Below are 11,965 nucleotides of genomic sequence, written 5' to 3'. Positions count from 1 at the left end.
AGATCCAGAGATTTCAAAAATAACCTAATTTCATCAATATCTTCAATAAATAGGTGAGTCCTTAATCTGTTCTGCAATGTGGAAAATGACAAAAACCTTCTGTCCTACCCCTAATAGTAAGCCCAGGGAAGATTAGCAGTGTGATAAAGAGGAATTCCTGTTTAAGAAGCAGGTGACCTGTTTTCTAAGTATGCACATTCCACTTGTAAACTGGATGCTCTTGAGCAGTTATCCTAATATCCCCCTGCCTTATATACTCGTCTGTCAAACAGGTGTTTAATAAATGCTGACATTAGCTCTGCCCTTCATCTCCCGGCTGTTCTCTGATCTTCACTATTGGGTTTGCTGTTGCCTCCCCTCCCCCTATAATTCAGAGCACATATAGACTGGGGCTATATGCAGTCAGAATTGGCTCAGACACTGGAATGGGATGGAGCCTATATCCATAGGCTATATCCATAGGCTCCACAGGCTGGGATGGAGCCTATATCCATCCATAGGCTCCATCCCAGTCTGGTGTCTGAGCCAATTCTGATTGCATATAGCCCCCGTCTACTCTTCCCCATCTCTTCAATCCAAGATAGACTTTATCTTTGTGACTTTCATAGATTCTGGATGAAGAGGAGGCAGGGCTGACCACTGAACACCAACACTATTCCCTAGCAATCAAAGCGCCCCACATCCCACACTGTTCACCTCATCCCCCAAATAGCTTCATTTTCATGTCAAGGATTCTGTCTTTCTTCTTGCCAATCTGTCCATTTTTAGTCCAGGGTTTCCTGACTTGGTGACTACAGACACTAGAAGATTGCAGGTATCAGTAGCAAGGGATTTCAGAATGCTTTCTTTAACAATTGTTATCTGCAGATTGAATATCTCATACACATAAGTGTTGCTATTTTTCCAAATGAACTTCTATCAGTCTGAGTTCAAGCAAGAGACAGAAACCACATGGTAATGTAAATCAAGAGAAGTTTAATATAAAAAAATTATTCAACGGTGATAGAAGAGTACCTATAACAATGTAAAGAGAACTTTCAAGGGTGTCTGAGGATTGAGGGAGAGTACCCAAGGAAGGACAACTTGGAAAGAGGGTTCTCTCCCTAAGGCTGGGGTTCAGGCCTTGTTGGAGAAGGTGTATTTGCAGTCCACCAGATGTCAGAGAAGCCTCCTATTTTCCAGGACCAGAGCTGTTCCATAGCTGCTGGGCAAATAGGATGCAATCTCTTGGAGCACAGGCAAACTGAGGCTGTGGCTAAGTGCACAGTCAGGCCACTGCTGGGGACATGAGGCCTGGAGTACACAGTGCCTGTGTTGCAGGGCTGTGAAGTGGCCACAGGCTCAGGATCAGGCCAAATAGTCAGTGAGGGACTGTGCCTCTGGGCAGATGGTAGGGGCAGGGCACACAGCGGGATGGTCTTATACATAGCACCACTGATGGATAATGCAGCTGGAGCAAGAAGAAGAAAAGTAGCACACCAGAATCAGGAAGAGAAACTTGCTTTCTTTGCAATGCTGCTCCAGTGGCATCTGCTGACAAAGCTTAACGCTGTGCTCACTGTAAAGGAGAAATGCTTAAAGAGTTTAGTGCATGTTTGTAGAGCAGCTGCTGAAGAAATCTGGAACAAAGAGGTAATAAATTGAAAACTGGCATAGCGCTGGTAGAATTAGTGAAATATAAATTTATGTTAAATCTCTGCTGATTCCTAGTTGATTTTTATCGTTATATATTTTTAATGAACAGATTTTTATTGTTATATATTTCTCAATTAACAGATATAAAGAAGATGACAATTAGCATGTGGGGAGTCCACAAGACATTTTGATGTGAAATGTGGGTCCTTCTTCTTGACAAGGTGGGAATATGCTGCTCTAGCAAGACTGCAGTGATGAATCCCAGGTGACGCCCACCTGTTGGCTTGACTCTAAAATAGCGTCTTCCTGTCCAGCTGTCGGGTTTTTGTAACTCATACTCTTAACTCTAGTGTGAATCATTTGCATAAATTATGGTTGCAATTCCTGAGCTCCTGGTGTATCACTTCTTGACCTTCTGAGTCCCAGGATGCAATTAGCCCTGCAAATACCTGACCTTTTCTCTAACTACCTGTTCGTTGTCTCAAAAAGTCTGGCCACTTGTCCTTCTCATGAACTAGGACAATTGATTGAATGAATGAGTGAATGAATGAATGCCTGTCTCCCTCCTCCATGGTTTTGAGAATTATTATTAAAAATGCATATAAAGCCTATGTCGAAATGTACCAAGCAGCATAAATCATCATAACTGTTATTACTGATAATAGCCACACTTTTAAATGAGGCTTTATTTGCCTTTCAGTAGATCTCATTTGCAAATGGTGGTTTAAAAAAAAAAAAAAGTGGTTTCTACTTATAACCAAGCTCATTGGTAACTAAGCAATTCAAAAATTCTGTGGCATATATATTGTCAACAAGACTCTGTTTTTAGACTTTACTCACTTGCAAACGCATGTCTAAACATTGCAGCTATAGCAACATGCAAGCCCAGGTGCTAAATCACCTGGTTGGGAAGATAAAAACCATCTCACATTGCATCTAAGAACTCTGACCTGAATTATATTTTCCAGGAAGTAGGTGAGAGTAGGGGAGAGGAAAGAAGAAGGGAGAATTAAGAGCAAAAGTTAGTTTCATTTAAACTGAAACAAGTAGGTCAGCTGACATTGTGCTAAGTGAGCCTGCTCACTTTTCAGGTTAAAGTTTTTCCTTAAACTCAATTTTTTGGTAAAAGAAAAAAGAATAAGACAACTCCGGGATACAAATTGTGAAACTTGTAATGATGATGTGATACCTTAATTTGGTTAAAATGCATGACAGTGTAAGTCAGGACAACCTTCGGCTGACACAAATGAGGAGTTATGCTCAAGTGCACAAAAGCTTTCCCATGAGCCACTTGTTTTTGGTTTTAATAAGGCTTCATCTCTTTAAGTGGATTACCAGTAAATTCTTCTGCTAGTTAATACTAGAAAACAAATGGGAAGCCTGAGGTTTTTCCCCACAAGATGGCTATTTCTAATATCAAGATTGTCACAGCCATTTAGGGGATGGGAGCACAAAGTCAAGAGAAAGCATCAAAAAGTGTTTTGGGGTCGGGAAGTAACATGAAGAAACTCGTGCTTAAAGAAGAATATGTTTGCAGGTTGGTGATGTACACAGCTAAGCAGCCTAATAAACCGATATAGTAATTCAAGTATAAAAGCCCTCAGAAGTTAACTAGTCAAGCCCCTTTCTAGTACAAAGGAGGAAACTGAGCCCCAGAGATTAGAGAGGAACTTGCCTAAAATCTCTTACCTGGTTGTTGGCAGAGCTGTGTACGTCTTGTGACCAGTCTAAAAAGTTTTGGCTACTATTCTTTTCACCAAATGTCACTGAACTTTAGAGGTGACATGACATTCTCATTTTTAATATTTTATATTTTGAGGTGATCTAAGAGTTGGAGATCCCAGGGGGTTATTTTTCTTTGGGATCTTAGTTATAAATGTTCTTTTCTCTAACTGCAACCTCCTTATAGATTTCCTCTCTCTTTCCTCCAAGTCTACTCCAGTTGCTTTTCTTTTTCTTTTCTTTTCTCTCTCTTTTTTTTTTTTTTTTTTTTTTGGGGATGAAGTCTCACTCTGTTGCCCAGGCTGGAGTGCAGAGGTCTCAGCTAACTGCAACCTCGGCCTCCTGGGTCCAAGCAATTCTTGTGCCTCAACCTCCTGAGTAGCTGGGAATACAGGCTCACATCACCACTCCCAGTTGATTTCTGTATTTTTAGTAGAGTCGGGGTTTCGCCATGTTGGCCAGGATGGTCAATCTGGCGACTTGAACTCCTGGCCTCAAGTGATCCACGTGCCTTGGCCTCCAAACGTGCCAAGATTATAGGCGTGAGCCACCATACCCAGTCTACTGCAGTTGTTTTCAAACCAATCATAGCATAACAATTTCGTAACATTAGACATATTTCTTAGCTATTTTGTGTCTCAATTTCCACCATAATATAGAGAAAACAATACCATCTACCTCATGGGGCTGTTTTAAGAAAAATTAGTTAACATATATATAATACTTAGCGCCTGGCATATCAATGCTATATAAATTTTACCTATTTTTAGAGATAGAAATGTAAGAGAAAGAGTTTTTGTGATACTTTGTTTATTTGTCCTGTTCTGAAAAGTTCATGACACCTGAACCTGATTTTACATGAGCTGATAAAGAATTGCTTGAAGGTCCTGAAGTTAATTCCATTCTTAAGGACTGCATAGTGAGCCTCCAAAATGCACATGGGATGTTGCAGGGGAAGGTCTAGGATGGAAAAGATGGAAGGAAATGTCAGCTGGGGGATTGGGTGAATAAGAAGGTGAGAGATTAGAGAGAGGGAGAGACCCATTTGAGGAGCAAAGAGCAGCAACTCTTTTAATCCCAAGGAGTGTGTGTGTGTGTGTGTGTGTGTGTGTGTGTGTGTGTTCCAGGTATGGTATTATGATCACAACTGCGATATTATATTCATCTGATGCTCAAATCTCCAACCGCTCACCTCTTATGTGAGTAAAAGTTCTGTATCTCCGATAGTCTGTGAGACATCTTCCCAGGAATATCCAGCTATTCACTCAGCACAACATGAGTTCATTTTTTTAGAGCCACCTCTGTTCAAAAACCCTATTTATGCCATCGGTAACACCTTCCCTCCAATCACTCAGGCTTAAGATCTGTATTTATTTGCAACTCTTTACTCTTAAAATTTAAGCTGTAATGTATGCTAGGTAAGTGATCATGAGTAGACTATTTATATTTCTGATCTTTGTTTACTTATTTGTAAATCGTAGTTAATTTTAACTACCATATAATAGTTGTTGAAAAGAATAATAGAACTACTACAGTAGTAGTATTTTTCTTTTCAACAACCAGTACAAGGTAGTGGAATTAACTACTAAAAACTATTACCATAGTATTAGTAGTAATGTGGCAGAATAGTATTAATATTAGTAAGAATAAGTATATGGTATTAGAAATACAATACTAATAATAATAATGGCTAACATTTATTAAGTTCTATTTTCTCATTTAATCCTCATAACCACTCTATTGGGCAGGTTGTATTTTTATCCTTAGGTCATAGAATAAGAAAATGAGGCTTATGGAGGCTCATTCATCTGTTCAGTAAATGTTTACTGGGTGTCTAGTCTGTGCCAGGAACCCTTCTAGAAGCTTGAGATTCACCACTACAGAAGATAAGGTCCTCCCTCTTATAAAACTTACAACCTAGTGGGGAAAACCAAGTCAACAAATGAAACGATTACAAACTGTGAAGAATCCTGTGAAGTAAACAACAGAGTCTTGTGAGAGGGAGTAACAGGTGGCTGGGCCTGCTTTAGGTAGAGTAAGTCATGAAGGCATCTGGAGGAAGGTGACCTTTAAGCTGAGACGTAGGGATGAGGAGGATTCAACCCTGAAAAGGCCTGAGGGGAGAGCGCCAAGGCCTCTGAGCAGGAAGGAGCTGGCATACTTGAGAGACTTCAAGACAGGCAGGGGCTGAAGAAAAGTAGGGGCAGGAATGTTGGGGAGGATAAGGATAGGGAGGAGGGGCCTGGCCTAGAACATGGAGAGCTCCATGCACCACGGCCAGCAGTTTGGAGCTTTATTCGCATGCAGTGGCAAAGCTAAATACAGTGAAAGCTGAGCAGCGAGTGGCTGATCTAAGTTAAAACTTTTAAATATTCCTCTGGCTTTATTGTGGCAAAAGGGTGTATGAGATAAACCTGGGATACTAAATAGGCACCTATTCCAGTAGTCGAAGCAGGAGATGATGGCGCTTGGACCAAAGGAGCGAGGAGAGATGGATACAAGGGGATAGGTGGGGCCTATGTTTCAGCTGAGAGCTGTAGAGGAAAGCGAGGAGAAGGGAGGAGCCAGAAAGATGTTTCTAGCTTAAGCAACTGGGTGAATGGCAGTGCCAATAACAGAGTTAGGAGGACCAGAGTAGTAGAAACAGGTGTTAAGAAAGAGAAATGGGACATACAATCAAGAGCTCTATTTTGGCCATGTAAAAAAAAAGATGATCCAATCGTCAATTAGAGAGTCGAATACAAGAATCTTGATGAGGAATCTGGCTAGAGGTAAAAATATGGGATTATCTGCATATACACTGTTTAGAACCATTGGCCTGCAGGAGAAAATACACAGAGAAGAGAAGGTGCCTCTGTTCTGAGCTCTGTGGAGCCCAGACATTTCTGAGACAGGCAGAAGAGAAGAATCCAGGTGTGTGAGAAGGGAAGCTTGTCCCACAGCACCCAGTTAGTAAGGAACTGACTGCCGATGCAACATTTTTGAGGAGTCTTACAGAGTGCCCTGCCCCCTGCAACCTCAATTACTGCAATAGCTCCTTCCGCCCCAAGCTCCTCAGTCTGACTTTCAAGGCCGGCTTTGACTCTTCTCTCCTTCTCCAACCTACTTCTGACACCACAAATATTCCTACACACTCTATAACTTACAAAGCTCTAGAAGCCTGTAGGATGCACTTTTATGTAACAGTAACCATTTCAATGATAACATTCGTTCATTCAACACATATCGAGTGCTTGCTGTGTATCAGGCCCCCTTCCAGCCTCCGAGGAGACTCCAGACAACAAAGTCTCTGCTCTTGTGGGTTGACACTGGGGAGGGGGCTTCTCTAGTCTGTTTTTTTTTCATAGATCCCTTATTGGTCACACTCATTTCCATCTCTACAAATGTTCCCTCCTTCCTTCTCAGCCTCTTTCCTCCCCTCCACTTATCCAAATCCTCCATTTTCCATAGAAGCCAGCCAGGCTGAAAATAGCATGTTATGTTCCCACATGTGAGCACTGATATATCTAAACATAAACACTACCTTATCACCGCTACTTCCTCCCACAGGGATGCACACCTACCTACCGAGAGACCTCCAAACAGAGACATCAACATAGAAACCTCCGCAGAGATAACCAGATCTCCATATTGCAAGCCCATGCAAAAAGTAACCTAGAGAAACAGACGCCCAGATGAAGAGGGGTGTGAGTACAAGCTTTGGTGAGTAAAACCAAAGGTGAATTTAGGGGGAAATGGGTACCGTAGAGAAAATGAATAGGGCTAGAGGAGATAGAAGAGAGGGTAAATAAAGGTCAACAAAGCAAGTTTAGGACATTCAGACAGAATGCTAAGCCTGGATAGCCCCTAAAGGGCTTTTGGTGATATTCTGAGCTCCCATGCCTAGCTCATTACCTACTGCCAAGATGAAAAGGCAGGGCTAGCCATGTTCAAAGCTTTTCTCAGGAGCCCAAATTCAGGGAAAGGCTCTTGCAAGGAAGGTCAGTGCATCTCCATCCAGCACAAGCTATATTAGGGAAATTTCACTGGGTGTTAACCTATTTAACACTAAAGCCTTCTCAAGGATGTAGATTAGTCTAATGCTCTCTGATGGGGTTACGTAAGTAATTCTCTCCTCCACTTACCTATAGCTAACTAACAACTTCCATTAGCACAAGTGACCTGGTCAATAGTGAATTGTGATTTAGTACATGCGAAGGCTCATCTATATCAAACAGTGGGGCACTGATTAGTTTCCTTCTATTCCAGCAGATGGAGCTACCGCCTGGAAGGACTCAGTGTGCTTCAGTGGCTGATGCCCACTCCTCAAAAAACAAAACCAAACCCAAAACAACAAGTGGTGTAGAGAGAAACAAGAATTACCAAAAGGGAAAATTACTTGGTCTAGAATTATTTTGTGATTGTCCAACTACCTGCACCAGTGTCTGACCGATAACCCATACTCAATAGATAGTGAATGAATACATCTGACATAATCTGATGACCAGACTGTAGCTTGAGTTTAGAATAGTAATTCTGTCTGCCTTTTTCTGCTTTGTTTTTCACTCCTGTCCCTTTGATCTTTGTATATTCCTATCCTTTGGACACCCACATCCATCAAAATGTCACAGAAAAATTCTGTGAAACCTGACTGCAGGGCCAAAGTGATGTCAAAGGGAGGTTTGGGGAGAGGCACGTGATAAAAATAGCCCAGCTGAGGTTCCCATCTGTTTCCCATGCCGTAGCACTATGCCCTAGGCGGTGTTTCTCGAAGTATTTCCCCAGCGTCTGCATCAGTATCAGCTGGGTTGTTTGTCAAAAATTCCAATTCCCAGGCCACACCCCAAAGAATCTGATTCAGTGCTGCTGGGCTGGGGCACTCTAAGTAGTTCTGCAAAATGCAGCTTGAGAATCCCACTTGTAGGTTAAGGAGAGTGAACAATCTTTTATCCTTAATCCTGAAATCTAAAGAGTAGTGAAAACTGAAAACTGCTAGGCTTTCAGAACTCATTTTGGTGGCAAAATCTGATCCATGAAGTGACATCACACTATAAATGATCCTTATTTATTGCACATAATGTGGACATTCACACACTTTGCTGCAGAAATATTAGTGTGTTTGATTAGAAGTAGCTTTCCCTGACCCTACTGGGAATGTTAATGGATGTATAGTATGTACACGGTGCTGAACTGTCTTTCTAAAATCCAAAGAATTCTTTTTTTTTTTTTTTTTTTGAGGTGGAGTTTCACTCTGTCGCTCAGGCTGGAGTGCAGTGGCGTGATCTCTGTTCACGGCAACCTCCGCCCCCCGGGTTCAAGCGATTCTCCTGACTCAGCCTCTTGAGTAACCGGGACGATAGGCGCGTGCCACCGTGCCCGGCTAATTTTTTGTATTTTTTCTGTAGAGACGGGGCTTCACCATATTAGCCAGGATAGTCTCAATCTCTTGACCTCGTGATCCACCTGCCTCAGCTGCCCAAAGTGCTGGGATTACAGGCGTGAGCCACTGTGCCCGGCCCAAAGAATTCTTGAATTCAGAAACACACTTGACTTTAGGGGGTTCAAGTAAAGGGCACCTGTACTAAATCCTCATGTGCAGTCTCTAGGTGGTGTTTGAAGCAGTACTATTTGATTCTTTTAACAAAAAAAGCCTAATAAAAGGAATGTTGGTTTGAGAGCCAGAAGACTTCATCTTTCTGGCTTCAATTCTCTACCCTGAGAAGCAGATGGCATTTGCATCTTCTGTCTCTAATTTTGATTCCACACCTTCTTGCTTTCTTAAGAAATGTTCAGACATTACTGCCATAAAGATGAGATTGTTGTGTATTGTTGTTTGTATTACAAATTTAGAAAGGTGAAAATCATTTTCTTTCTCATAGGTTTCCAGCAGATTCTTGGCTGACATTTCTGTCAGTGATGTGAAAGGACATTTACCCAGATTCTATAGATATTTTGGTTATGCACTCAACAAACCTACAATGAAACTACCAGCATACAAAAGCAATTGTGAACTCCAGAGAGTGCTAGAAAACATTATGGAAGACGGTATGGTTTATGTTAATTATAGAGGACTAAAGAGATGTAAAATAGGAGAACTGAAAAAGCCTCCACTTCCAGTGGCTCTTAGCGTGTAATTAGTCCAAGGGGCAGCAAGCTGCCTTCTAGCAGAATCCTTGTGATCCCAAAGCCTGCATGAGCGGGGCCCCTCTCTAGTGCTTTATACAGTAATTAATATTTAAATGATCTTGCTAAAGCCCTGTCAAGTCCTGAAGCAAGATTTTGAAAAACAAAAAAAACCCCATAAAACACAAAATGAACAAAAACATGAGCTCTGAGTTTGCTCTGTTGAAAGCAATGGGTGGAATTGCGTCTCCTCATAATATGTATGTTGAAGTCCTAACCTCCAGTACCTTCGGGTGTGACCTTATTTGGAGATGCAGACATTACAGAAGTAATCAAGTTAAAGTGAGGTCATTGGGATGGGCCCTAACCTGATACAACTGGTAATTTGGACACAGACATGGTCAGGCAGAACACCATGTGAACATAAAGGTGGTCATCCACAAGCCAAAGGGGAGAGGCCTGGAACAGATCCTTCCCTCACAGGCCTCAGAAGGAACCAACCCTGCCAACATCTTGAGCTTGTACTTCTGGCCTCCAGAACTGTGAGACAACAAATTTGTGATCTTTTGTTACAATAACCCTAGCAAAATACACTGTGACACCCAGTTTCTAATCTGATGACAAAGGGAGGCATCTACAGTCTCTGAGGAGGTGTGTATTTGGGCACTCATTTCATCACTGTCCCACTACCATTTATGTCCTATTCTTTGTTTTCCATTTGTTTCATCTTTCTAATTTTATCTTCTATTTTTAAAAAAGTTTACTGTACTAGACATAACTTTATACGCTGTCTGAAATTCTTCTCAGGTTTACAAATGATATAAGTTCGTAAACAAAGATTATCTGACCTTAAGCACATACGGCATACGTGGTTGGGATGAAACAACTAACTAGCAAAATATTACTTTATAAAACAAATTAAACAGCAAAAAATTAAATAGTAAACTCCAACTCTCCTGGACCATTAGAGGAGGAACTGCAAGGGATGACGAAGATTTCATAGAGCAAATGATTTCTGCACTCTGGGAAAGAATTCTTCAGGCAGCACACCACTTTAAAATGGTGCTTGACTCACCAGAACATCAGGGCTGTCTTCAACTTTTCACAACACAGAGCAGAGAGAGAGGAAGATCACTTCTGGATGGAGTGTGGCAGGGATTTTGTGAAGTGTATAAAGAAGATAGCAAGTGTATAAAGAAGATAGCCATTTACTAAGCATCTGCTATGTAGCAGGCACTCTGCTAGACATTTGTTATGGGATGAATCGTTTAATCCTTATAATAAACTTGCAAGGATATATTTTAGCCCATCCACATTTAAAACCAATAAATATGTGGCTTAGAAAAGTAAATTAACTTGTCTAAGATCAAGTAATTAGTAAAAAGTTGAGCTGGGATTTGATATAAAGAAAAATCTGATCTAAACTTGACAAGATTTCTGCTCCTCCAAATTGCCTCCTTAAAGTTTACACATTGTTTGGTCTCTTCCATACACATCAAAATTATCAATACCTATAGAAATGTCTGATGAAAAGTCTTCCTTTAAATTAGAATATTTAGAAACTTTAGGCCCAGAGACTAAGAAATATGTAAAGTTAGTATAAAAGTACGTAAAATGTTTGTAAAGAAATGATGATACTTTCGTAGACCAATGTGGCATGTAAAACATGGGCCACAGAGGAAGATTAAGAAAAAAATATATGCAATCATAATAATAAAAGTGGAGTTACTCCAGACTATGCTTTTTGCCAATTCTTTAGTGAGAAGGGATTGATAGTTAATTACAGAACCACTTTCTATATTAATTCTAGATATTATATTCTAATCCTTAGAAAGTAGACTGTGGAAGAACTAATAATTGCCCTCCAGGACCTAATCTCTTCTTCTCATAAGAGAATTTATGGTTGCCCAGCTAAAGCTTCTATTTTGCAGCACTCTTTGCAGATAGATATAGCTATGGACTCAGTTCTGGCCAGTGGACTCTGAATAAAGGTACTGTGTGACACTGTTGGCTGTGCTCTAAAGCTAAGAGATGTGCCATCTCATCCCCTGTGCTCCCGTTGTTGGCTGGGAAACTGGTAGGGTAATAGACGTTAAGCCAGCCATTACAGACTTTCAGATGGAAACCAGTTGTTGAGGATGAGAGAGCAACATAAAGAAGACCCTCAAGATTGTGGGGCTAATTTACCAGCCTGAATTGCCAACCTGCGTTTTTGTATTACAGGAAAATAAAGTGTGTGTTTTTAAAGCCACAGTTATTTTGAGTCTCATTGTAACTGTAGCCAAACCAATAATCTAACGAATAAACTATATTCTAACTAATAATTAAACAGAACACTCCATTCCCCAAATCTCCTGAACATGAATGTATGCAAGAATTCTCCATGTAGAACTATATCACTTATTTTGGTATTCATATTATGGTCCATTTTCTCCCGACAACTCATTAGGACTTGTCATTTCCTTGGTTTCTGAACTCTCTTCAACGAAAAGTCTGCCAAGGGATT

At 40.9% G+C, this 11,965-nt stretch overlaps 1 long non-coding RNA gene across 3 annotated transcripts; it reads left to right on the top strand.

Annotated features, from left to right (window-relative positions):
• The first annotated feature begins 1,497 nt into the window (after window positions 1–1,497).
• On the top strand, window positions 1,498–11,710 carry LOC114677503 (uncharacterized). Of its 3 annotated transcripts, none has more exons than XR_013416999.1 (4): window positions 1,498–1,632; window positions 1,777–1,856; window positions 6,907–7,059; window positions 7,609–11,710. It is a non-coding gene; the product is annotated as an uncharacterized LOC114677503 (long non-coding RNA). The 3 variants fall into 3 exon arrangements; XR_003728822.2 differs by having other exon boundaries at window positions 7,606–11,032; XR_013416998.1 differs by having other exon boundaries at window positions 1,777–1,900; window positions 7,606–11,032.
• The last annotated feature ends 255 nt before the right edge of the window (window positions 11,711–11,965 follow it).

Source organism: Macaca mulatta, chromosome 4 (genome assembly GCF_049350105.2).
Source record: "Macaca mulatta isolate MMU2019108-1 chromosome 4, T2T-MMU8v2.0, whole genome shotgun sequence".
Classification (NCBI taxonomy): domain Eukaryota; kingdom Metazoa; phylum Chordata; class Mammalia; order Primates; family Cercopithecidae; genus Macaca; species Macaca mulatta.
This window is presented reverse-complemented; position numbering and strand designations above follow the sequence as displayed.